The 23004-nt window shown below is 39.6% G+C and overlaps 1 long non-coding RNA gene across 1 annotated transcript in view; it reads left to right on the top strand.

Annotated features, from left to right (window-relative positions):
* Positions 1-23004, top strand: part of LOC138146041 (uncharacterized) — a 306510-nt gene that overhangs the window by 6350 nt on the left and 277156 nt on the right. Inside the window, exon 2 of the long non-coding RNA XR_011164371.1 lies at positions 14254-14380. This is a non-coding gene — a long non-coding RNA (uncharacterized lncRNA). The remainder of the gene's footprint in view (positions 1-14253; positions 14381-23004) is intronic.

Below are 23004 nucleotides of genomic sequence, written 5' to 3'. Positions count from 1 at the left end.
TCTATCTATCTATCTATCTATCTATCTATCTATCTATCTATCTATCTCATATTACTCAGTATGTCACATGGCACATAGCATATATCATTGCATTCATTAGCATTCCCCAAAATACTTGTTTACACAATAAGGGGGTCCCAGGCTAGAGTCTTCCCAAGTACAACACATTACAAAGCATATATTCTTGCATCCCCAAAATCAGGGGGTTCCAGGCTAGGGTCTTCCCTAGCAAGACACATCCTTAAGAGGTAGCAGAAAATATCACACCATCCACCCTTAGGTCACTGTAAGAACATCTCCTTAATCAATACCAACTGTTCAAGTAAAGTCATCTTTCATCTTAACTTGAGGTTGACTTCCAAGTCCCATGGCTCTTCCTCTGTGGTCTGATCTCCAACTCTCTCCTGGATTCACATATAGGCAGCTCTCTGCTCCTGTTCCATGTCTCAGCTAACAGGGGCTGTTCCACTCCAAGCTCTCCCTGCCGACAGCAGGCTCCAGGGGCTCCTGCCTGCAGCTTCTGCCTCTGGGAAAATAAAGCTTAACAGGGCAACAACAATGCTGACACAAAGTTCAGAGGCTCTGTAATAACAGTTCAGTTCACTTTAACAGCTCTTAAAAGGGGCTTAAGCAAAACCCATGGGTAGGTTTCTGCCCTACAGCTCTATTTGCTTTTACAACCCAGAAACTCCTTCAACAAGTCTCTGTCTTCAAAGATTTTCTCTTCACTCTCAGAGGTCTCTCCACTCATAGAGGTCTCTTTTCATTTTCTTCTTCTCCATGCTGACAGCTCTCTTAACTCTCTGTGTTTGCTCTCTCACGCCACTGGCTCTCTTTATATACAACTCTGGTTGGCACCTGATTGACTAAAACTCACTACCCATATCTGATTGGCTAAAACTCAATGCACATACAAGTCTCCAATTGACTAGAATTCAATCCAGCAAAAAAAAAATCCCACTTTATTTTTTGCCATTACAAAAGTATAGACCACAACTAGATCTCTTGACTCCTACCTTGAGACTATTTCTTCTATTAGATTCCATGCAGTGTGGGAAGGGTCAAATTCCATGATGTTAGTGCATCAGAGGGAGCTTTAATTTCGAGGTTTGGGGGCTTTGGAAGTGATTTAGTTTTCAGATGGCCTGTGGAAAGGATTTAATAAACTCTTTCATGCGAAGTTAGCAAATGACTAAAAACTTCTCAAGGTGAAGATACCTTGCCTTCTAGGGACATTTAACTTTTATCATAAGTGAATTGACTTTAGTCAACTGAATGACTCTCTAATGGTGAAACTTCAGGCAACGGAGTATATAGAAGATATTTTAGGGTGGGGGTGGGGGAGCTCTTTCATGTCCTTTAAATCACATCATAAAGGCACTTGACTATTCTATCTATTCCTAAAGCCAAACTGGGGCAGGTACAGTATTATTGAGAAGGCATACTGATCTAGTCACCATCACTTCCATCTGTCCACAATGTGTGGGCCAGATTGCCTGGAAAGTCTGCACTAGCAGAGTAAGGGTTCTTTAAACCCACATCAATCCCAGTGGGGCTGCTATGCTACCTGCCAAACTGTTTCAATTAGGTGCCTTCCCCGAATATCCCATTGCCATAAACATCTTAATTTTCTCACTTGATAACTGGGGCCTGGAAATTGCCTTTCAACATGAAACTCGCACAAGGAAATCATTCTGTTTGCTGGATTTCTGCCTCCACTGCTGCCCCATTCCTACCTTGAGGATCTGAGTGAGGGGCCCTGGGAGAGAAGGGACCTTCCCTTGGCAAAGTCTCCTTTCTTTATAAAAGTCCAAACCCAAACCTCCACTTGAAACCTTGGAAAATGTTTCCAGGATATTATAAATGTCTATTTTTCCCTTTTCTAGTAACCAGCCCATAAATTCACATGGCAGCGTGACCAGTGTATTCCTTGCCAACTATGTTTCTTGCTTTCTATCAGAAAGTACATCCCATTGATACAATGATGTTCCCTAAAACCCTTGCATCCCGTCTAGAGATCAGACTGTGATTTTGGTAAAATCAAGAGCTATTCATGGCTATCATTCTATGATGTCCTCCAAACTGGTCAATTTGGTCATGTCAACAAAAAACAAAACAAACCCTCAGTTGATTCAATAAATAAAAGTCAGAATGATAGCTTGTTGCTCAGTAGACAAATTATCTGATGGTTTAAGTAACTTTTTCTTCTTCTGATATCATGCAATGGATAATATATAGACCACTGTATTAAGTAAGGATAAAAAGGAAGTAATCAATCAGTAACCATTTATGAGTTGCTCAGTATGTAGTAGGCCTGGAGGTACACAGACAAAAGTGAAATAGTCCTTGCCATCAAGGTACTTCTATTAGGGGAGACAACATGCACACAAATAAAAAATACAAACTATATGGAAAACAAATGTGAAGTGATTTTTATGGGTTGGGGTAGGAGTGCACTGGCTGCTGGGAGGAATCAGGAAAGGCTTCATGCAGAAGGTGGGGCATGAGCAGTCCTGAAGGAACTCAGGGATTTTAGGGGCAAGGTGAGGAAGGAGTGCAGGTTTGAGGGACTGCCAATGCCAAGGTGACAGAGACAGGAGACAGGAGTGTCAGGCATGAGGAACATTATGAAGGTTAGTTTGGTTAGACCCTAAAGTATGAAAGGAAGTGTATAAGGTTAGAAAGGTAGGCTGTGGCCAGGTTACAAAGAAACTTAAAGCCAATTAGAAGTGTTTTTATTTGTTCCTACCCATAGTTTGGAGCCATTGAAGTTTATTAAGTAAGAGAGTCAAGATCTTCCCTTTACGAAAATCATTTGGGAGCTTTGTGTAAGATGAAGAGGCTGGAGTCAGGGAGACCAATTAGGAGACTATCTCAATAGTAAAGGAATGACCCTTCCCAGGTACCTTGGACAGGAATAGGTGGATAAGGGGGAAAAAGCAATGTGATACAGGCATTGTGTATAATTGGTAAGTCTTCCTCTGTCAAGGAGGGGGTTGGATTATTGGTCTTTAAGGTTCTTTTGAGCAGAAATCCTATGAGCCTATACTTTTACTCTTAGGGGTGAAGGTAATATGTGTGATGATATATTTTTCACTTTGGAAGATTTGGAAAAATTATACTTAAGTATTGTTGTTACATGGAAGCCAGAAGTTATTCCATGGACAGGGGGAACAAGTGTTCCTGGAGAATAATCAGGCCTCAGTCAAATAAGCAGGTCATGCCTGCTTGTGAGGGTTGCAGGAAAGTCTACCCGAAGATAGTGCCTGACTCATTCAGAGTAAGTAGTATTTGTAATGGATCATACGAGGAAGAATGCTCAAGTAATATTCCTTAGAATTTGGTAAGCATTTTCTGTAATACTCTGTGAATTGTTTATTTAGATATATAGATGTGTATTTCCTTCATAGGTAGCAAATACTTTCTAAGTCCCACATCTGGTTTGGGTGGACTCAGGGTTATGGAAAGAATGGACTCAGGGAAGAAGTGATTACCCAGAGAGGGAGGCTTGATAGCAGTGAGAATGAGTATGTGGAAGGATTATTCCCCAAGAGCTTTGGGAGTTCCAGTAAGTTATTATTATGATTGCAGAATATACTAGAAAGAAATGACCACTAGGAAAGGTATTGGGGTTGGGTCAGTCTCCCTGATCTAGGTTTGTAGGCACTGGTTTCACAGATGATTTGTATATCATTTCAGTTGTAGAAATGAGGGAGTGGGATGAATAATGATAATGATACCTTATGGATATATAGCCCCTTGCATTTTCTTTTCTTTTTTTTTTCTTTCTCCTCTCCCTCCTCTCCCTCTCATCGCCCCCACTCTGGCATTCCCAGACAGTCATTTTCCCTTAGTCCTACACAGCTCAGAAACTCCAAACTCAAGCAATTCATCAGTCTCAGCTTCCCCCAAGGAGCAGGGATTTCAGGTGAGTGCTACCATGCCCAGTCTTCTTATTTTTCCTAAGGTACTTTTACCTATAAGGTAGAATCCTAAGTTAATGATGTGGTTATTTTAACAACATAACATAATTTTTATATTCAAATGAATGTTTTTACCCCCCAAAGTAACCACCTCTGGAGGAGATAAAATTATTTTAACTGCATTTCCATTGCTTAAAACATTTTGAGAAATTTTCTTTGGACTTGGCCTCAGGGTCTGTGCACATTCTTTTGAGTTCCCTTCGGGATAGAAATTTTGGTTCCTTGAGAATGGATTTGATCTTAGGAATCAGTCAAAATTAATTCAGAGTCAAATCTAGTGAATACAGTAGGTGACTTAAACTTGGTAAAGGTGAATTTTCTCTTTTTTTATGGGGGATCAGGGACAGAAAATATGTCTACAAAATAATGGGATTGGTTTTCTTTATGAGTCTCATAAGTTGGCTTTAGAGGCTATTCCAAGTAAGGCATTCCAAAAGTATTCTGACCAATAGCTCTTTCAAGGCAGGAATTATTTCACTTTTGTCTTTATATCCCTAACACCTATCACAATGTTTAACACCCCGAAAGCTCTTGGGGAATAATCTTTCGGCATACTTATTCTCACTGCTACCAAGGCCTCCTTCTCTGGGCCTCCCTCCCTGAGTCTATTCTCTCTATAACCCTGAGTCCACCTAACCTAGATGTGGAGCTTAGAAAGCATTTGCTACATATGAATGAAATACACAACTATATATCTAAATAAACAATTCAAAGAGTATTACAGAAAATGCTTACCAAATTCTAATGTGTGTTGATTAACTGATTGTTGGAAAAAGAAGGGCAATATTGAATTATCAATATAATGTCAGCATTTGGTATACTATATATTATATCATTGTGTTCTTTTTTTTTTTTAAAGCAATCAGGGTTAAGTAACTTGCTCAAGGTTACACGGCCAGTTATTTCTGGGTGTGGTGCTGAGTATCTGAACCCAGATTTGATCCAGGTCATCCTGACACTGGAGCCAGTGTTCTTACTCGCTGTGCTACCTGGCCGCCCCTATCATTGTGTTCTTAAGATAGCCCTGGGAGGTCAGGAAGGCTTTCCTTTATTATTGTTCTCAGTTTCCTGATGAGAAAAAAGGGAGAAACCTGATACAAATAATGTAGGAAGTTGGTGGCAAAGCCAGGACTAATAGTTAGGCCTCTTAATTTCTTGTCTCAAGCAATTGTCCACTACACCATGCTAATTTTCTGTGATAGTATTTTAAATACAGTCCCTTTAAGGACTCTGTTCAAAGATAACCAGATGCTTTCAGAGAATTGGAGATTGGCTAACAGGACCTGGACACTGTGTGGGCAGTTTGCACTGACTGGCTTTGAGTGACCTGCTTTCTAACCCCACCCAGCCAACAGGCACAGGCTTTCACCAAAACCAAGAGAAGCAAAGAGGACCCTCTTTGTTTGTTTAGCAAGCCTTTTTGTTTTAGCCTCTCCTTAAGATTTGTCCTATATTGTTTACCAGAACTTTTTCTGACTCATGACCCTGACTCTGGTCATCGATTCTGGGTTAATTAGCTTCTTAGTTCATGGAATTCTATTTCACTTCAAAATGCAGTCTTTTGCAGACAGTTTTAGAGAGTAAGGTTTATATAAGACAAAGATAAGTGATCAAAAGATAAGAACAAACAGTTCTCAAAAGAACTGCAAAACTCTTAGCAACCACAGGAAAAGTTTCACTTCACATCTAGCAAATTGGCAAAAATGACAAAAGACATAAATAATCAATGCTGGCAGGATAGTGAGAAGACAGGAATACTAATAAACTTTGAGTGGAGCTGTGTATTGGCCCACCCAGTCTGGAAAACAATTTGGAATTTTTTGGAAAAAGTGACTAAACTGTTTATAACCTTTGACCTAGAAATCCCACTGCTGGTCATATGTCCCAAGGCAGTCAAAGATACAAAAAAAATTCTCATATATACCAAAATATTCATGGCGGCATTTTTTTGTTGTTGTTCAGTCATGTCCGACTCTTCCTGACCCCATCTGAGGTTTTCTTGGCAAAGATAACGTAGTGAAGCAAAAAGGGTTAAGTGCCTTGTCCAGGGTCATATAGCTAGTAAGCATCTGAAGCTTGATTTGAACCCAGGAAGATAAGTCTTCTTGATTCCAGGCCTGGTTCTCTATCCTTAGTCACCTAGCTGCCCTAACCACTTTTTTTGTGGTAGCAAACAAATGGTAACAAAGTTGGTGATAATTGTTTGGGCAATGGTTAATTGAACAAATTGGGGTATGTGAATGTAATGGAATGTTATTGTAGCATAAATAATAAATATGAGGAAATTTGGAAAGACCTGTCTGAACTGACAAAGAATGAAATGAGCAGAGCTCAGGAAATAATATATCAAATAACTCCAACAATGTAAAGGAAAAGAATTAATAAAATGATACCAAACTGTCTAAAAAAGAAAACAGAAAGAATGTGTGGCATAATTTACTTTTTTTTTCTAACTAGAAATGTAAAGTTTCTGGAAATTTGTAAGTCTTGGAGGGGAAAAATCTCATTTGAAGGTGAGGGGGTCTGAAGGAGATGTTGTCTTTTAAGAATTTCATGGCTGCACTAGCTGTCTGCCGTGATCTTCAAGCCCAAGAATATAAAATCTGACACTGCTTCTATTTCTTCTGCTTCTATTTGCCAGGAAATAATGGGACCAGTTGCCAAGATCTTAGTTTTTTTGATGTTAAGCTTTAAGCTGGCTTTTAGACTCTCCTCTTTCACCCTCATCAAGGGACTTCTTAATTCTTCTTCACTTTCTTCCATCACTGTGATATTGTTCCTATATCTCAGTTTATTGATATTTCTCCCAGCAACCTTAATTCCAGCTTTTGGTTCATTCAACCTGGCATTTCTCATATTGTACTCTGCATAGAAGTTAAATAAATAAGGTAACAATACACAGTCTTGTACTCCTTTTCCAATCTTGTCAATTAATTGTTCCATGTTTGGTTCTAACTGTAGCTTCATCAGGAGACAAGTAAGATTATCTGGTACTCCCATCACTTTGAGGACTTGCCACATTTTGTTGCAATCCACACAAAGACTTCAGTGGAGTGAATGAAGCAGAAGTAGATATTTGGTTTTTTGATGTGTTTTTTTTTCTTGGAACTCCCGTGCTTTCTCCATATTCCAGCAAATGTTGGCAATTTAGTCTCTAGTTCCTTTGCCTGTTCACAAACCAGTCCGTTCTTCTGGTAATCCTCAGTTCACATATTGCTAAAACCTAGTTTGCAGAGTCCTAAGCATAACCTTGCTGGTGTGTGAAATGAGTGCAATTGTTTGGTAATTTGAACATTCTTTGGCATTACCCTTCTTTAGGATTGGGATGTAAACTGATCTTTTCTAATACAGTGGCTACTGGTGAGTTTTCCAAATTTGCTGGCGTATTGAGTGTAGCACTTTGACAACATCATCTTTTAAAATGTTTAAAATAAGCTCAGTTGGAATTTCATTACTTTAACTAGACTTACCATTAACAGTACTTCTTAAGGCCCACTTGACTTCATTCTCCAGGATGTCTGGCTGTTGGCCAGTAACCACATCATCGTAGTTATTGGTGATGTTAAGATTTTTTTTTCTTAAGTTCTACTTCTATTAAGTTCTTACCATTTTGTCTTTTTTCATGCCCATTTTTTTCATGAAACTTTCCCTTAAAAGGTCTAATTTTCTGGAAGAGATCTCTTGTCTTTCCCATTCTGTTGTTTTCTTGTATTTCTTTGCATTGCTCATTTAAGAAAACCTTCTTATCTCTCCTTGATAGTCTCTGGAATTCTGCACTCAGTTGGGTATATTTTTCCCTTTCTCCTTTCCCTTTTGCTTTCCTTCTTTCCTTAGCTATCTGTAAAACGTAATCAGACAACTTTCTTGCTCTTCTTTTTCTTTGTAATATCTTTTGTTGCTGCTTTCTATACAATATTGCAAACCACTGTCCATAGTTCTTCAGATACTCTACCTACCAGATCTAAACACACATATATACATATATGTCTATATACGCACATGTATATATATGTACATATATATGTGTGTGTACAAATATATACATATTTTTATTGCCCTTTATTAATCTAAAGCCACTTAGTTTAGAAATTTAAAAACATATTAATTATCAGCATACTTAGTTTGTAGTTAGAGGGCCTAGGTTCTAATCCCACCTCTAATACTTAGTGGTATTGTGATAGGGACATGGACCTGTGATTTCATGAGTACAGAGAATTTGTGGATGAGGAAGCTCCCTTGCAAGTGCAGGTGGTCACTTTTTCAGCATCTTAGAGTCTTAGAGAGTTGCCTAGAATACTAAGAGTGTGATTGACTTGCTCAGGATCATGTGGCAACTCTCTGTCAGTTAAGACACGAGCCCAGGGTTTCCTGACTCCGAGGTTGGATCTCTAGTATTGGGCAAATCACATCACCTCTTGTCCCATTTTTTTCATCTATAGAATTAGGGCGTTGGATTAGATGGCCTCTGAGGTCCCTTCCAGCTCTAGATTGACGGTTCTATGATTCTGTGATTTAATTTCCTAGTAACAGTTGACATTTATATGTGTGCTGACCACGTGCCAGACATTGTGCTAAGCAATTTTCAGGTACTATCTCATTTGATCCTCACAACAACCTTGGGTGCTATTACTATCCCTATTTTACAGATGAGGAAACTGAGGCAAACAGAGGCTAAATGATTTGCCCAGGGTCACATGGCTAGTAAGTGTTTGGGGCCACATTTGAACTCAGGTCTTCTTGACTCAGGCCCAGTGCTCTATCCACTGTGCTACCTAGCCTACCCTCATGATTTGGTCACAAACCCAATTCTACTTGGTACATTTAGAGATCTGGACTCTAAAAAATATGTTCCCACCTTTTTTTTGGGGTGGGGTGTTGTAAGGTAGAGGGTAATCAGGGGGGTTTTGAGAAGATTCCTTAAAAGAGGAAAAAGATTTTGTCTTGTATCTTGTCACAAGTTGTTTAGTACTTTACATGCTATTTCTACCCTGCGTAGATTTGGTAGTAAATACATAGTAAACAATTAGTCAGTAATCATTAAGTATTTTAGACCTATATATGACATATATGGCCCAATGGTACATGCCACGTGGTAGCTTCCTATTTCATCTAATTATTCTTGCTGACTAGGTACTTAAGCTCAGTTGTTTCCACTTGTGGAAGAAACACAATTTCCTTCAGGACCACCTAAGTTTCAGTATCTTGGGACAAAACTCCAGTTGCCCTGACCTAGTTATAGCTTTATAAAAATAATAATGATAAGAAGAAGACAACTCATATTCTGCCTTAGGGATCTTACAGTTTTTATTGGGACACAAGGCATATGCAAATAAAAATACAGCTAACAAGAGAAGGCTGGCACTAAATAAATGCTAAAGATGAACAACACAGATATATCAAGATCAGGAAAGAGTGAGCCTACTGAGGATTGGGAATTATGGATTTGAGTGCGACTGAAGGATGGATAGGATTCAGCTAAGTGGAAAAGAGATGGAAAGGACATTCTAGGAAAGAGATTAGTATGAATGGAACCCAGGATCAAGTCTGGAACATTTCCATAAGATTCTTCTCACTGGTAAAGAGAATAATGTATGTATGTATGAGACACAGTTGTTATGAGATCTTTGGAGAGAATTTCCATTTCATTCCTCCTTCTAAGAAGAATGTGTGTAGTTCCAGGCTCTTTTGGTTCTGCCTTAATGGAGATAAAGAGACAAACTTTAGAAGGCAGTAACGTAGAGAGAGGCTGGTTCTTCCACATATCCCCAATTTCTAACTTACCTTCTTAGAAACTTTGGGGAATTTCCCTTTGGAGGAGATTAAAGCCCCTCTCTCCTGGCAGAACTGATATCTTGCTCCCATCTAAAGAGCTCAGTCTATTTGGTTTTTAATGTGTCCTAATTTGTATAACTTCTCTGATTTTTTTAATAAGATGTTAAATTTTATTCTTTCCTCTTGCTGAACTGTTGAAACAATTTTGCGTTTTGGTGTCTGCGGTGGATGATTTTCATTATATTTATATTTCAAAGTTTGTAATTCTGTTTGGCTTGGTGTGTGTTTATTTACATTTAAAGAATATCTGTGATTTTTGTTTCCTATCTCCTTTAATAAATGGGTTTCCTCACTATTCACTAATTGTGATGGTATTTTTTGTAACTAATATTGGTGAGAAGGGGTCAAGGCTTACACATACGTTTGAGTCATTCCTTCTAATTAGAGATATTTTGAAGCAGCTAGCTTTCTACAAAATATCTGTCTCCCTCAGAATTGAAGGGCTTCTACAACCTGCTCATTCTCTCTTCAAGCAGCAATGAAGTTCTCTTCTCTCCAAAGCTCTTGCACCAATTTCTTCCCTTCTGGGCCAAGCACAAAGTTTTGAACTATCATTAGCTCCAACAAGGAGGACAATCTTGTGCAAACACTCCAGGTTCCAATTGGAGTTACATTAACAAAAGCATCAAGGTGTTGATATTCAAGGTGGATTTGGCGGAGGTGGGTGAGATCAGTGAGTATGCCCTGGAGAATAGAGAGGAAAATAATATTGTAGATTAAATAGTTTAGACTCTGACTGTGGCAAACTTAAAATGCTAGGCTTGTGGAGTGTGGACATTATCCTCTAAAGGCATTTGGACTTTATTTTCTAGGCACTGAGAAGTCTTAAAAGATTTTAGAGCTGAGTAGTGTTATGATAAAAGCAGTAGTTAGGGCTATGTGCTCTGTGTGCTCACCTCACCTTAGATCTCTAGTGCTGTTTCTGATTCCTGACCCTTTACCCCCTGTAATTATATACTGATATATACCCCCTGTAATACCATACTGATCCATGAACCCCTGCTTGCATATCTCTGACCCAAGGTCCTTCCTATTCTTAGTATTCTTTCCTCCATCCTGATCTCAGGCCTTCCCAAACAAAAATGAGATAATTTCCCTCTTCTTCTCATCCCACTTCAAGTCCTGACTTATACAAGGCCTCCAAAGTAAGGTTGTTCTAACTTGAGTGGAGTTAGGAATTAGACTGTGGCATAAGTCCTTTCTCTGATACGGCTATAATTAGGGTTCCTTTCTACTTCTAGGAATCATTAACTTTAAAAACTTCTGGTTCAGTGTGTGACATCTGGTGATACATCATCTTTAACCGGTCTCCACCACCATAAAGAGCCACACAGCTAGGCAAATGATGCAAGTGATGATAAACAAATATCACTAAGTCAGCTTTGAGGATGAGCCTCAAGCTACCTCCAATGGCTGACACTAGCAGCTCTGGGGAGCCAATGCCTTGGAGTTCTTTTTTTTTTTTCCACAACAGATCCATGAATTTGGCCTGTGGCTGCTAGCAATCGCTATTGCATATCTCTCCTCCATAAAACTTGAATCTTCGGGTGCCATTAGTGATTTTTCTGAAGTTAACTTTTCCCATACTTTGAGTTATCAGTTTCTGTCTTGCTGGTGTGCATTTCAGGGGAAGTTTTATTACATTTTGTTGGCAGCACATTATGTTTTTTACACATGGATTTGATTGAGAAATGAAACTGGAATAAGAATGAGGTAGTAGCAGCATGTGCTGGGAGACTCAACTATTGCTGTTGTCAATCAGCCTGATTGATTAAATATGGTGATACCCATTTTTATTAAAATGAAATGCTTCTTTTGAAAAAGGACCATTATGCCATCAGATTATATGACTCTCCTGAAGAATGTGACTAAGGAAGAAGCCTGTTGGAAAAGTGCAATAACCGTACATAGCTGGAATGAGTGGGAGAGTCCAGATTAGATCTGGCTGGTTGTATAAATTGCAATTTTTTGGTGTGTGGTGGACTCAACGTGGCATTTCAGGGAACTAAACACTGAGACATTTGAATTTGACCGAGTCCCCAAATTCGGTCACTTAATCAGTTGGCTTCTTTTTAGTTAGTAGAAAGATCTTGACACAGCTGGAACCCTATATAAGTATGTGTATATACACACATATATACACACATACATGTATACATATTTAGACTTAGTAGGAGTTTCTAAATCAGAAGTACCTTACAGTGATGAAATCATAGGCCACAAACAGACAAAACAGAAAAAAAAGTATTCTTCCCCCAAAGCAATCTTTTGGAAAAAGATAACTATGTCTACATATATCTATATACAGGTATATTATGCATAATATATTGTTCACACATAACATAAACAACATTATTTATATTTACTACAAATCTTTATTATAGTTATTTAAGTTATGAATATAATGTTTATACAACATATCTGTATATAGGTTTATCCACACACATCACTGGTCCAGAGATTTCTTTTGGAGAAGAATCTGTTTTTGTTTTTAGTTTTTTTTTTTGTCTGCTTGTATGGCCTGTGATTTCATCAGTGTAAATTACTCCTGATTTAGAAACTTCTTCCATTCATGTGGATTATTAATTTGTCTTCTTATCATTCCTTACACATAACAGTTCTGACTCCATGCCTTTTATACTGTCTGTCCTCCATGGAATGCTCTCCTTGTCAACTCCGCTTCCTAGGCTCCCTGGCTTCCTTCAAGATGCAGCTCCAATCCCAACCTCTGCAGGAAGTCTTTCCCAATCCTCCTTCCAATGCTAATGCCTTCCTTCTGAGATTACCTCCTATTTACACAGTATACATCTTGTGCGTACATAATTGCTTGTATGTTGTCTCTCCCACCAGTATGTGAGCTCTTTTAGGGTAGGGATAAAATTTCCCTCTTTCTTTGTATCCCCAATGCTTAGCACAGTGCCTGGAGCAAAATAGGTACTGGTTCATGATGCTTGTTGAGGATGATGATTTGTCTGCAATCTATAATAAAGAGTTGCCTAGGGTCCAGAGAGGTTAAGGGAGTTGTCCATTATTCCAGCTAGTACATATCAGAGGCATATATATACATATATATATACATATATACATATATATATATATATATATATGCCTCCAAAGCTAGTACTCTATCCGTTTTACCACACTGGCTCTTTTGTTCTTTAATAGAGGTTTTCAGTGTCCATGTTGCTATGATATGCCCTGTGAGCATTGGGGTTGATTGGAATTTGTTCCCATTTTGTTCATTTTCCATGTATCCAAATGATCCTTTGCAGACTTTTAAGCATTCTGTGTAATTTGACATAGCTTTTAGAAAGCTAAAATTGCTTCCCCTCCCCCCTTAAAAAAGAAAGAAAGAATGAAAAAGAAAATGCTTTGGATGATAGTGGACAGAAAATTAAATTAGCTTGGGCTTAGAATTCAGGCAACCTCTCCTCCAGTGATAACTGAGATCTAGAGGAACCTCCAAGAGGAAGTGGTGAGACATTGAAAATTAGACTGTACAAGCCACAAGGAGGTGAAATGGGAAATTTGGGACTAGTCCCTGGAGGCAAAACCAATTGATCCCATTGGTCCTTTTCAGTTCTAATTTGGATGATTTTTGCCTCTTTGTGGTATTTTAGGTCTTCTCTACAGCTGGCTTTTGCCCACATGGTGATATTTCCCCTCATCTCAGGCCAGCCAGGGCTCCAAAAGGCAGCTCTAATCATAGACCCTCTGCAAAATGTCTGGTGTTGGATCCAGTTAGAACAAAAAAGTATTCTTGGCATCAGAAGAAAATACAAGATTTCAGAAGAGAGATGTTCAGCAAAATAAAGCTGGGGGGGGGAGAAAGAAAGAGAGAGAGAGAGAGAGAGAGAGAGAGAGAGAGAGAGAGAGAGAGAGGGAGAGAGAGAGAGAGAGAGAGAGAGAGAGAGAGAGAGAGAGAAGCTTTGCAGGCAACCTCTTTAACATGCAGAATGCTTCTGCTGTGGTGTTTATGTCAAGACTAATCTTGCAGGATTGAGATATTTTCAGCTGCATCCAATTTAGGTTTCAGCTTTTCCTTACAGAGATAGTGCTTCTGTAACAAACCTTTTATCCCCCCTTCTTCTAAAGCCTGTTTGTAGATTTGGGGATTGCTAAGAGATTTCTAGAAGAGTGAGAAATCTCTGAATTATCATGCGCAGCTAGGAGCCCCCCAAATGAATACTTTACAGGGTGTGTGTGTGCGTGTGTGTGTTGTAGGTTTGTTGTCGTTGTTGTTGCATAGGGGTGGTCTCTAGCCATTGTGTGGTTTCTCTGAGTACTTAGCTAACTGCCTCCTCAGTCCTAGCCCACCAGTGACATGCTTTCCACAGAGAATCAGACTCAAATTTTACAGACTTTCTTTTGGACCCTCCTACTTTGTATTCTCTTTGCTTTTCTGACTGAAGTGTTTTCTGTTTGGTTGTCTCATTAGGACTGTGGGTGTTAATGGAACAGAGGTCACTGAGAAGATTTCAGGACTAGAGGAATCAGGCATGTGAGCCTGGGAAGTCCTGGCATCAGTCAAGCATCTTGTAGCTAACCTACGTCAGAATATCCAGGTAGGAAATCTACAGACAAAGGGGTTAGGCACACACTGGATGGAAGTCAAGGTGGACAAAGGACTCAAATTCAGAGATGGGTGACCAATCAAAGTTCATCATGCAAGTGCTATGATAGGAACTTGATCCTGAGCAAAATCTGGCTCAATCAGAGGCTCTTTCATTATCCCTGACAGAGCAAGGTCTATTTTAGCATCTATTATTAGCCTTTAGATAAAGGCTAATAAATGATTGTACTTGGTTGGAACTGGGTAGGTGTAGCAGCAAGCACCCCAAGCTCGTCCTCAGGGTTTGCAGCTACCACAGGTTCTTGGATCTGCTTTGTTAAAGGAAAGCAACTCAAAATGGGTTAACAAGCTTACTTTAATCAATCAGACATATATCGTTTACCTTGTTCAGGAGAAAAGGTCAGCACCCTGAACCTCAAAGTATACAGGCATAATTATCAAGACAGAAACATCAAGTAGACAGATTTCCAAACTGTCCAACCATTACATCCATACCCAGTCAACATCTGGGTTTCCACATTCTGGGTTTTTCAAAGCCGGGGGACTCTCAACAACGGCTTCCCAGAATTCAGATCAAATCACAGAACACTTCTCAAAGTGAGTCCCAAAACAAAGCTACACATCAGGGCTTATATAGCCTTCTCCTGGCTCAGAGAATGTAACAACCTTATTGACCCACTGGCCAATCAAAAAGTATCTACTGAAAAACAAGCCTCCCTCCCCAGGCTTCTGGTGCACTTTAGCCTAGGGGCAGGGAAGATCTTTAAAATTTACATTTGCATTACAGTAGGTGACAAAATAATAGTAGATACCAACATTGCTGTAACTACATTATATTCTGGTGCTTTCAATGCCTGATGGGATGTTTCCAGAAATTTCAGAAGTAGAGCTTAATCAATTCATTAATATATCTTTATTAAGTGTTTACAATGAATCAAGCACTGTGTTAGGTTTGTTGAAGAAAGAAACAGAAGACATGGTCTCTACCCTTGAGCATCAATCTAAAAAAAAAATATATATATATATATATGTATAATATATATATATATATGTCTGTGTCTATGTCAAAATCCATGTCTATGTGTAGATATATGTATAGGTATATATGCATATATATGTATATACACACATATACAAGTATATACACTATTGTAGGGGAGATCAGATTGTGTAGCTTTGGGCAAGTCTTTTAACCTCATCAAGTCTCAGTTTCCTCATCTGTAAAATAAAAGGTTTAGAATAGATGATCTCTAAGGCCCTTCTGGTTCTTCTTTTTTCAGGCAATTGGAGTTAAGTGACTTACCCAGGGTCACACAGCTACTAAGTGTCCTGAGGCCCAATTTGAACTCAGGTTCTCCTAACTCCAGGACTGGTGCTCTATCCACTGTGCTATCTAGCTGCCCTTCCTTTCCAGTTCTAAATCTACTATCCTAAGAGTCTATGATTTATGCACATGAAACTAAAGTCTAAAATATAATGCTAATTTGTGTGGAGTAAGAAAGGAGAGATTAGTGTATATAGGCATCATTATGGAAAGTTACATAGAGAGAATTGGACTTCAGCTAGGATTGTAAGGAACCTTGGATTTGATAGAAATCTTTAGTACTAACACAACTGTTTGGAGACACAGAGTCAGACACGATGAATGTTCAGGGCCATTTAGGAAAAGAGGAATAGACAAGCACCCCAGTGCCTTCCATTTTTCACTCCTAGTTAAAGGACATCATCGTGTTTCTGCTGGCTTTACTCCACAGGGCTCCCTTGGTCCAAACACCTAGTCTCATGGTAAAAACAGTCTCCACTGGCATGTTGTTATACTGGCTTTGATGTTTCTGTTGGTTGGATGCCAATCTTCTGGTTCTTCCTGATAACTGCTGGGTATTGCTACCTATTACCATCATCTTCATTCATCTTTTCAGGGCCACTTAAGTCATTTCAACTTTATCTGATAGGGTTTAGAGGTGAGCACCTCTCCCTGATGAGGATACCTATCAATCTGGGCAAGTCACCATATCCAACTAACATACAATTGGCAGAGTGCTCCTAAACTAAAATGAATTTTTTTTTTATCATTTTGGGCAGAAAGCAAAGCTTTCTCTGGTTTAGCTGCAAATGATTTTGAACCAGAACAAAAGGTATCCTTAGGAAGGAAGGAAGCAGGCTTTTATTTTAAGCACTCACTATACTCCAGGCACTTAGCAAAAAATTTCTCATTTGATCCTCACAACTACACTGGGAAGAAGGTCCTTTTACAGGATTTTTACATTTTACAGTTGAGGAAACTGAGGCAGCCAATGGTTGTGATTTGCCCAGAGTCACACAGCTAGTAAGTTTCTAAGGTCAGATGTGAACTCATTCCTTAAACCGTGTCCATTGTTCTGTCCATTGCACCATCTAGCTCCAAGGAGACAGTGTTTTCCCCCACTCTAGCACCCACATTCCTGTCTTTTATTATGCATATCTATCAGCAGCAAAGTGCCAATGAAAAACACTAATCTCTCTGCCTCTGATTTGGATGTCTTCTGAGTTCTTCATAATCTTTTTGGGGAGCATGTGTTGGAGAAGGGGGAGAGAAGAGAAGACACAAGGGGATCTAAAGCTCCTCTTTATCTTTAGGGGTCAGGAATGTTCTGGTAGGCCTAGGGTGATATAGGGAAGAGGTATCAAATATGTAGTTCCCCTGCCCACAGCACTCCTGGAGTCAGGTTAAAATGTAACTGGAAAATATTTAATAAATATATAAAAATATGATAAAACATGATAACATTACATCTTAAAACTAAGTCACTCTATGGACTTCACAGATTGTTACATAAGGTTTAGTGGCCCCATTTCTGCTGAGTTTAATGCTATTGATCTAGGGCATAGGTTGTACATGATTGTAAATGAAGGTGGTGTTGCAATGACGCCAGCATTATTACCATGGCAGTTGTTTTGGTCTCTTTGAATATAGGAATACATACAGAGCTTTGAAGGCCAATGCTGGAATCTCCAAGAGCCTGTGAACAAAATTACTCAGTGCAGGTCCTGGTTCTTAGATAGATCCAGAGATCCCATCCCTGTTGTGTTCCATGGACCTTCTAGTATTTAAGATATAACTATATATACACTTGTGTCCCAGTAGGCCCAGCAAGTATATACCATAGGTAAAATTGCTCAAAAACAACAAGATTTTGAAGTGGAATTTTGTGAGATGTTTTGATATCTTCACAGGTCATAAGACTCTGCAGTTTCTATGCTGAGCATGAGGGAAAGTATGAAGTGTTTGATAGAGCAAGTGAGCAAGGGAGCTGATTTGGGTTGTGTAGCGGCAAGCACCCCAGCGTTCCCAGGGTGGCTGCTAGCATAGGTTCTTGGATCTGCTTTGATAAAGGAAAGCAACTCAAAATGGGTTAACAAGCTTACTTTAATCAGTCAGATATATATCGTTTACCTTGTTCAGGAGAAAAGGTCAGCACCGCAAACTTCAAAGAATACAGGCATAATTATCAAGACAGAAACATCAAGTAGACAGATTTCCAAACTGTCCAACCATTACATCCATACCCAGTCAGCATCTGGGTTTTTCAAAGCCGGGGGGGCTCTGGACAACGGCTTTTCAGAATACAGATCAAATCACAGAACACTTCTCAAAGTGAGCCCCCAAAACAAAGCTACACATCAGGGCTTATATAGCCTTCTCCTGGCTCAGAGAATGTAACAACCTTATTGACTCACTGGCCAATCAAGAAGTATCTACTGAAAAACAAGCCTCCCACCCCAGGCTTCAGGTGCACTTTAGCCTATGGTCAGGGAAAATCTTCCAAATTTGCATTCCCATTACAGGTTGTCAAGAAGTAGTCTTCTCATTTTTTAAATTTTGCTATCATTATTATTATTAGGTGAGTCAATCAGGGTTAAGTGACTTGCTCAGGGTCACACAGCTAGTAAGTGTCAAGTGCCTGAGCCTGGATTTGAACTCAGCTCCTCAAGACTCCAGGTCTAGTGCTCTATCTACTATATGACCTAGCTGCCCTGAGTTTATCCTTTATATGACTTGTTTGTTTATAGATATTTGCCTGTTGTCTCCCTCATTAGAGCTGTAAGTGTTGGAGAGCAAGGATATCTTTTACCTTTCTTTGTATCATCAATGCTTAGTGTAGTCACTGGCACATAGTAGGTGCTTAATAAATGTTTATTGACTGACTTGGTGGTTTTGTGGAGGGAGGTGTACACCTATTCCTTTGCCCCTTCCAGGAGAAAGATGAGGGCAATGCCCCTCCAGATATCACGCTTAAGGGAGTGGGACATTGATGAGGTACTCACATAATTCCTCAGTAAGAATTGGGACCCAGGTCCAAGGTCAGGGAAAGGAGAAATCTCTATTGCCTCAAATTGTGTAGTGAGTAAGGAGTGGATCCACATACTTCCATTGCTGAGGAAGAGGGTTGGGGGGGCCACCTTATGATAAGAACTTCCACAGGAACCTTTCCCTCCAATCCCCCTCCAAAAAAAAGTGCTAAAGAAGGGGAGGCTTGGGCTGGCCATTACTAGTTCTCCACTTTCTTTGAGAAGGGGAGTAAGGAAGAACAGGAAAAATCTGGGGAAAGTGCTCCACCAGAAGGCACTTAAGGAAGTGCCTTCTCCTATGCATCACTCCTATGCATCACTTCTCCTATGCAGCCCACAGCGTGATGGGACAGGGTGAGGCAAGACCAACTAAATTACTACTTGGAATGAGAGAGAAATGGGGTTGAGTAGAGCTGGAGGGCAGTTTGATCATGAAAACTTAGGTGAAGGTAAGGTCAGTGAAAGATGATTCAGTGAGACTATTATGTAGATGGAGAGAGTGTATGATCAATCATTCAATCAACAAGTGTTTATTTAGCTCCCACCATGTGCTAGGCACTGGTGATACAAATTCAAAGAACAATCCCCGCTCTAGGAAGCTGCATTATACCCGTGTTTCCCCGATAATAAGATCTATCCCGAAAATAAGCCCTCCCCTTACTGTGTAAGATTCCTCTAAAATAAGCCCTCCCCCCAAAATAAGCCCTATTGAGATTGCTACTGTAGTGAAGGTGATCCCCTGCGCTACACGCTACATTACGGTACCCTCTGTATGCACCATCGTCCCCCCCCCGTGAAACGCACGCCACGCTCCGAGCTGCATCCAATCAGAGCTGCAGGAGCGAGCGCATCATCCTGTTCTTCCCCAGTGATTTGCTTATTGAATAAAGGTACATTTTTTTGTTCACATTTACCTGTTTATTAAAATTGCTGTCAATGTTCATTAAAATAAGCCCTCCCCTGAAAATAAGCCCTCTGGTGTTTTTCTGTCCAAAAAATTAATAAGAGAGTGTCTTATTATCGGGGAAACATGGTAATTGGGGAGATAATAAGGAGAGCTAGGTAGCACAGTGAACAGAATGCTAGACCTGGAGTTAGGAAGACCTGAGTTCAAATTGAGACTGAAACACTTTCTAGCTGTATAACTCTTGGCAAGTAACTTAAATACCATGTACCTTAGTTTCCATAACTATAAAATGGGCATAATAATAGTACCTATCTCCTAGGGTTGTTGAGAGATCAAATGAAAAAAATAAAGCAATTAATACAGTGCTTGGTACATAGTAAGTGCTATATAATTGTTTATTATTATTGTAGCTGCCCAAGAAACATTTATTAAGTACCTACTATATGCTGGGGGGCTATATGCCAGGTAGCAGCAGCTAGGTGACACAGTGAACAAGGTGCAGAGCCTGGAGTAAGAAGTCTAGTCTCCCTGAATTTAAATCCAGCCTCAGACACTTACTAGCTCTGTGATGCTGGGAAAGTCACTTAGCCCTATTTGCCTCAGTTTCCTCATCTATAAAATAAGCTGGAGAAGGAAATGGTAAACAGCTTCAGTATCTTTGCCAAGAAAACCCCAACTGGGATCATCAAGAGTCAGACATGACTGAAAAATGACTGAACAACAATTTGCCAGGCACTGTGGTAGGCATGAAGTATGAAATTTCAAAAACGACAGATGCTTTCATCTACCTCCAATTTTCTAAGTCAGCAACAATGACCCTTGGATAGGGAATAGGGCACAGAGTTTTGAAGGCAAACAAACTACTGGTTTTTTTTTGTTTGTTTGCTTGCTTATTTTTAAGTCAACATGAATGACTGAGTCTAGCATCATTGGGGCACACAAGACCACAAGGGTATGTACTAAAAAAAAAAGGAAACAATAGCTTTGCAGGGGACCAGAATTTAGGATTATCCACTTCTTTTGCTACTCCACTGTCCAAATCACAGGGCCCTCATGGCAGGAAGGCAGAGGGGGATGGGGGGTGGGGGAGGTAACTCTGTTTGGGCTTCCTCACCATGTTTGTTGCCCTTTCAGCAAAATAATTTCATAATCATTCCTACCTTAGCCTGTCCTGTATTTCCCCATCTTTTCAGCATACCTATGTCCTCCTTCTCCTCCTCCTCCTCCTCCTCCTCCTCCTCCTCCTTCTTCTTCTTCTTCTTCTTCTTCTTCTTCTTCTTCTTCTTCTTCTTCTTCTTCCTCTTCTTCTTTTATTTTTTTGGATGGGGAAAGATAGGCCAGTTGGGGTTAAGTGACTTGCCCAAGGTCACACGGCTAGTTTTGTTTTAAGTTGCTGAGGTCACATTTGAACTCAGGTCCTCCTGACTCCAGGGCCGGTGCTCTCTATTCACTGCATCACCTAAGCTGCCTCTTAACCTTTTATATCTTAACAATATATACCATAGTGCAGGATACTTTCTAAGTACTCAAATATTTATCAGTTTTATAAGTAAATAAGGGCATGTGTTTATGTATATTTAACACAGAGGAATACAATGGTGAAGGAAGATCAACATGATATGTTTAAGGTTATTAATCATTGTGATACCAATTTCTTTGAAGTCACTAAAGTTTTTATGGAGATAAGAGAACTTTAAAGGATGAAAAGGAATGGGGGGAGGAGTGCTAAGTATGAAGAAAGAGGGTGAGGGGCATTATTGCTAAGCACCAGTGAAGAAATTGACCCAACTGGACTACAAATTATCGATTGGAGAGAAATGAGGTCCATGAATGAGACTGATGGAGGCTGTGAAGCCCATGATTAGCAGTTTGTCAGTGTTTGATAGAGTAAATGGAAACCACCACCGAAAATTAAATAGGTGGAACTTGACGAAGATGATTTGGGTGGACCACTCATTGAATATCAGGGCTGAAAGAGATCTGGAGATAGAATTTCACTCATTTCCTCTCTTCTATGTGGTGTTGCACCTAAATCATACAGGTTGATGAGGATTTGTCTTTTTTGTTTTTCTATAAACACTAACGGTGAAGATTTCCCAAGTTCCTTCAACCTTCCATGTCCAAACCTCATGGTTTTTGTTGGACTTGAAATCATAGAATAACAGGATTTAAAGCTGGAACAAACCTTAGAGATCATCTAGTTCAAGCTCTTTATTTTATTTAATTTTATCTTACTTTTTAATTTTTTAATTTTACATCACTTTAATGTCTGAATTTATGCCTCTTCCTTTGCACACTGAACCATTCTTTATGCCACAGAATAAAAAAGAAAAAGGAAAAAAAAGTGTTTATCTATACTACCTAACATATTATGACTACAACAACTGAGGTAGTAGAGGGGAACGAAGTCTTCCCCTTTCCCAACTTTATTTATGCCTGACACACCCATAGCCCCCATCTCTTCAAATAAGGTAGGAAGAATCCCTTCATTAATTTTAAAGATGAGGAAACCTAAGCCTGAAGGGTTAGGTGACTTGCTCAAAGTCAGGCATGTAGTGACTAGAAGAGCTGGTATTTTAACTCAGGTTCTTTGATTCCAGATCTGAATCCTTTCCACTGGGTTACCAGAATATGACACTCTGACATTTGCAAGCTGTCCAATCTTGGGCAAGTCATCTAATTTTTCTGAGTCTCAGTTTTCTCATTTAAAAGATGAAGGTAACAACCATTTGCTGCCTACCTCACAGAAATATTGTAAGGAAATTGCTCTGTAAGTCTTAAAGTGTTATAGAAATATGACTTATTTTTATCTACTATAGCCTGTACAGGAGAGGTAGCATTAAGTAGTGGATAGACAGCTATCATTGGAACCTGGAAAACCCAAATCTGATATATACTGGCAGTATGACCCTGTGTAATTCATTTAGTGTCTTTGTGCCCTAGATACCTCCCTAAGACCATAAATTACAGAGAAGGTATTGGTAGAGGAAATCCCCTCATCTAGAACCTCCTGATCTGAATAAAACTGTGGATCTAATCCTTGTCCCTTTCTTACATCCTGGACAGAACTTTCAGAGGAGGGGTCCTAAGAATTCATTGCATCTCCTAGCAGGTCTCAAAAAGAAGCCCCAAGTCTAAAAGGCTAGAGATTCCTGTCTAGAGAAGAGTTAGTACAGGGAGAGATCGGTGAGTTTAGAGGAGACATACCATTAGCAAATCACAATTTGGGCTTTCTACAGTGCTGGATTGCCTTTTCATTTCATTAGTATTTGTGGCAGTCTCCTAAAGGCTTGGTGGAGGAATGCAGAGAGGATGCTGAGGGAACTTGGCTGATCCAGTACCAAACAGGGCATTGTTTTTGTTTGTTTCTCTTTGAGGTA

This window comes from Petaurus breviceps, unplaced genomic scaffold (assembly GCF_028583685.1).
Source record: "Petaurus breviceps papuanus isolate PSGF00001 unplaced genomic scaffold, PetGlider_PUasm1.0 90752, whole genome shotgun sequence".
Lineage (NCBI taxonomy): Eukaryota > Metazoa > Chordata > Mammalia > Diprotodontia > Petauridae > Petaurus > Petaurus breviceps.
The sequence above is the reverse complement of the archived record's forward strand: the minus strand, read 5'-3'. Positions and strand labels throughout refer to the sequence as shown.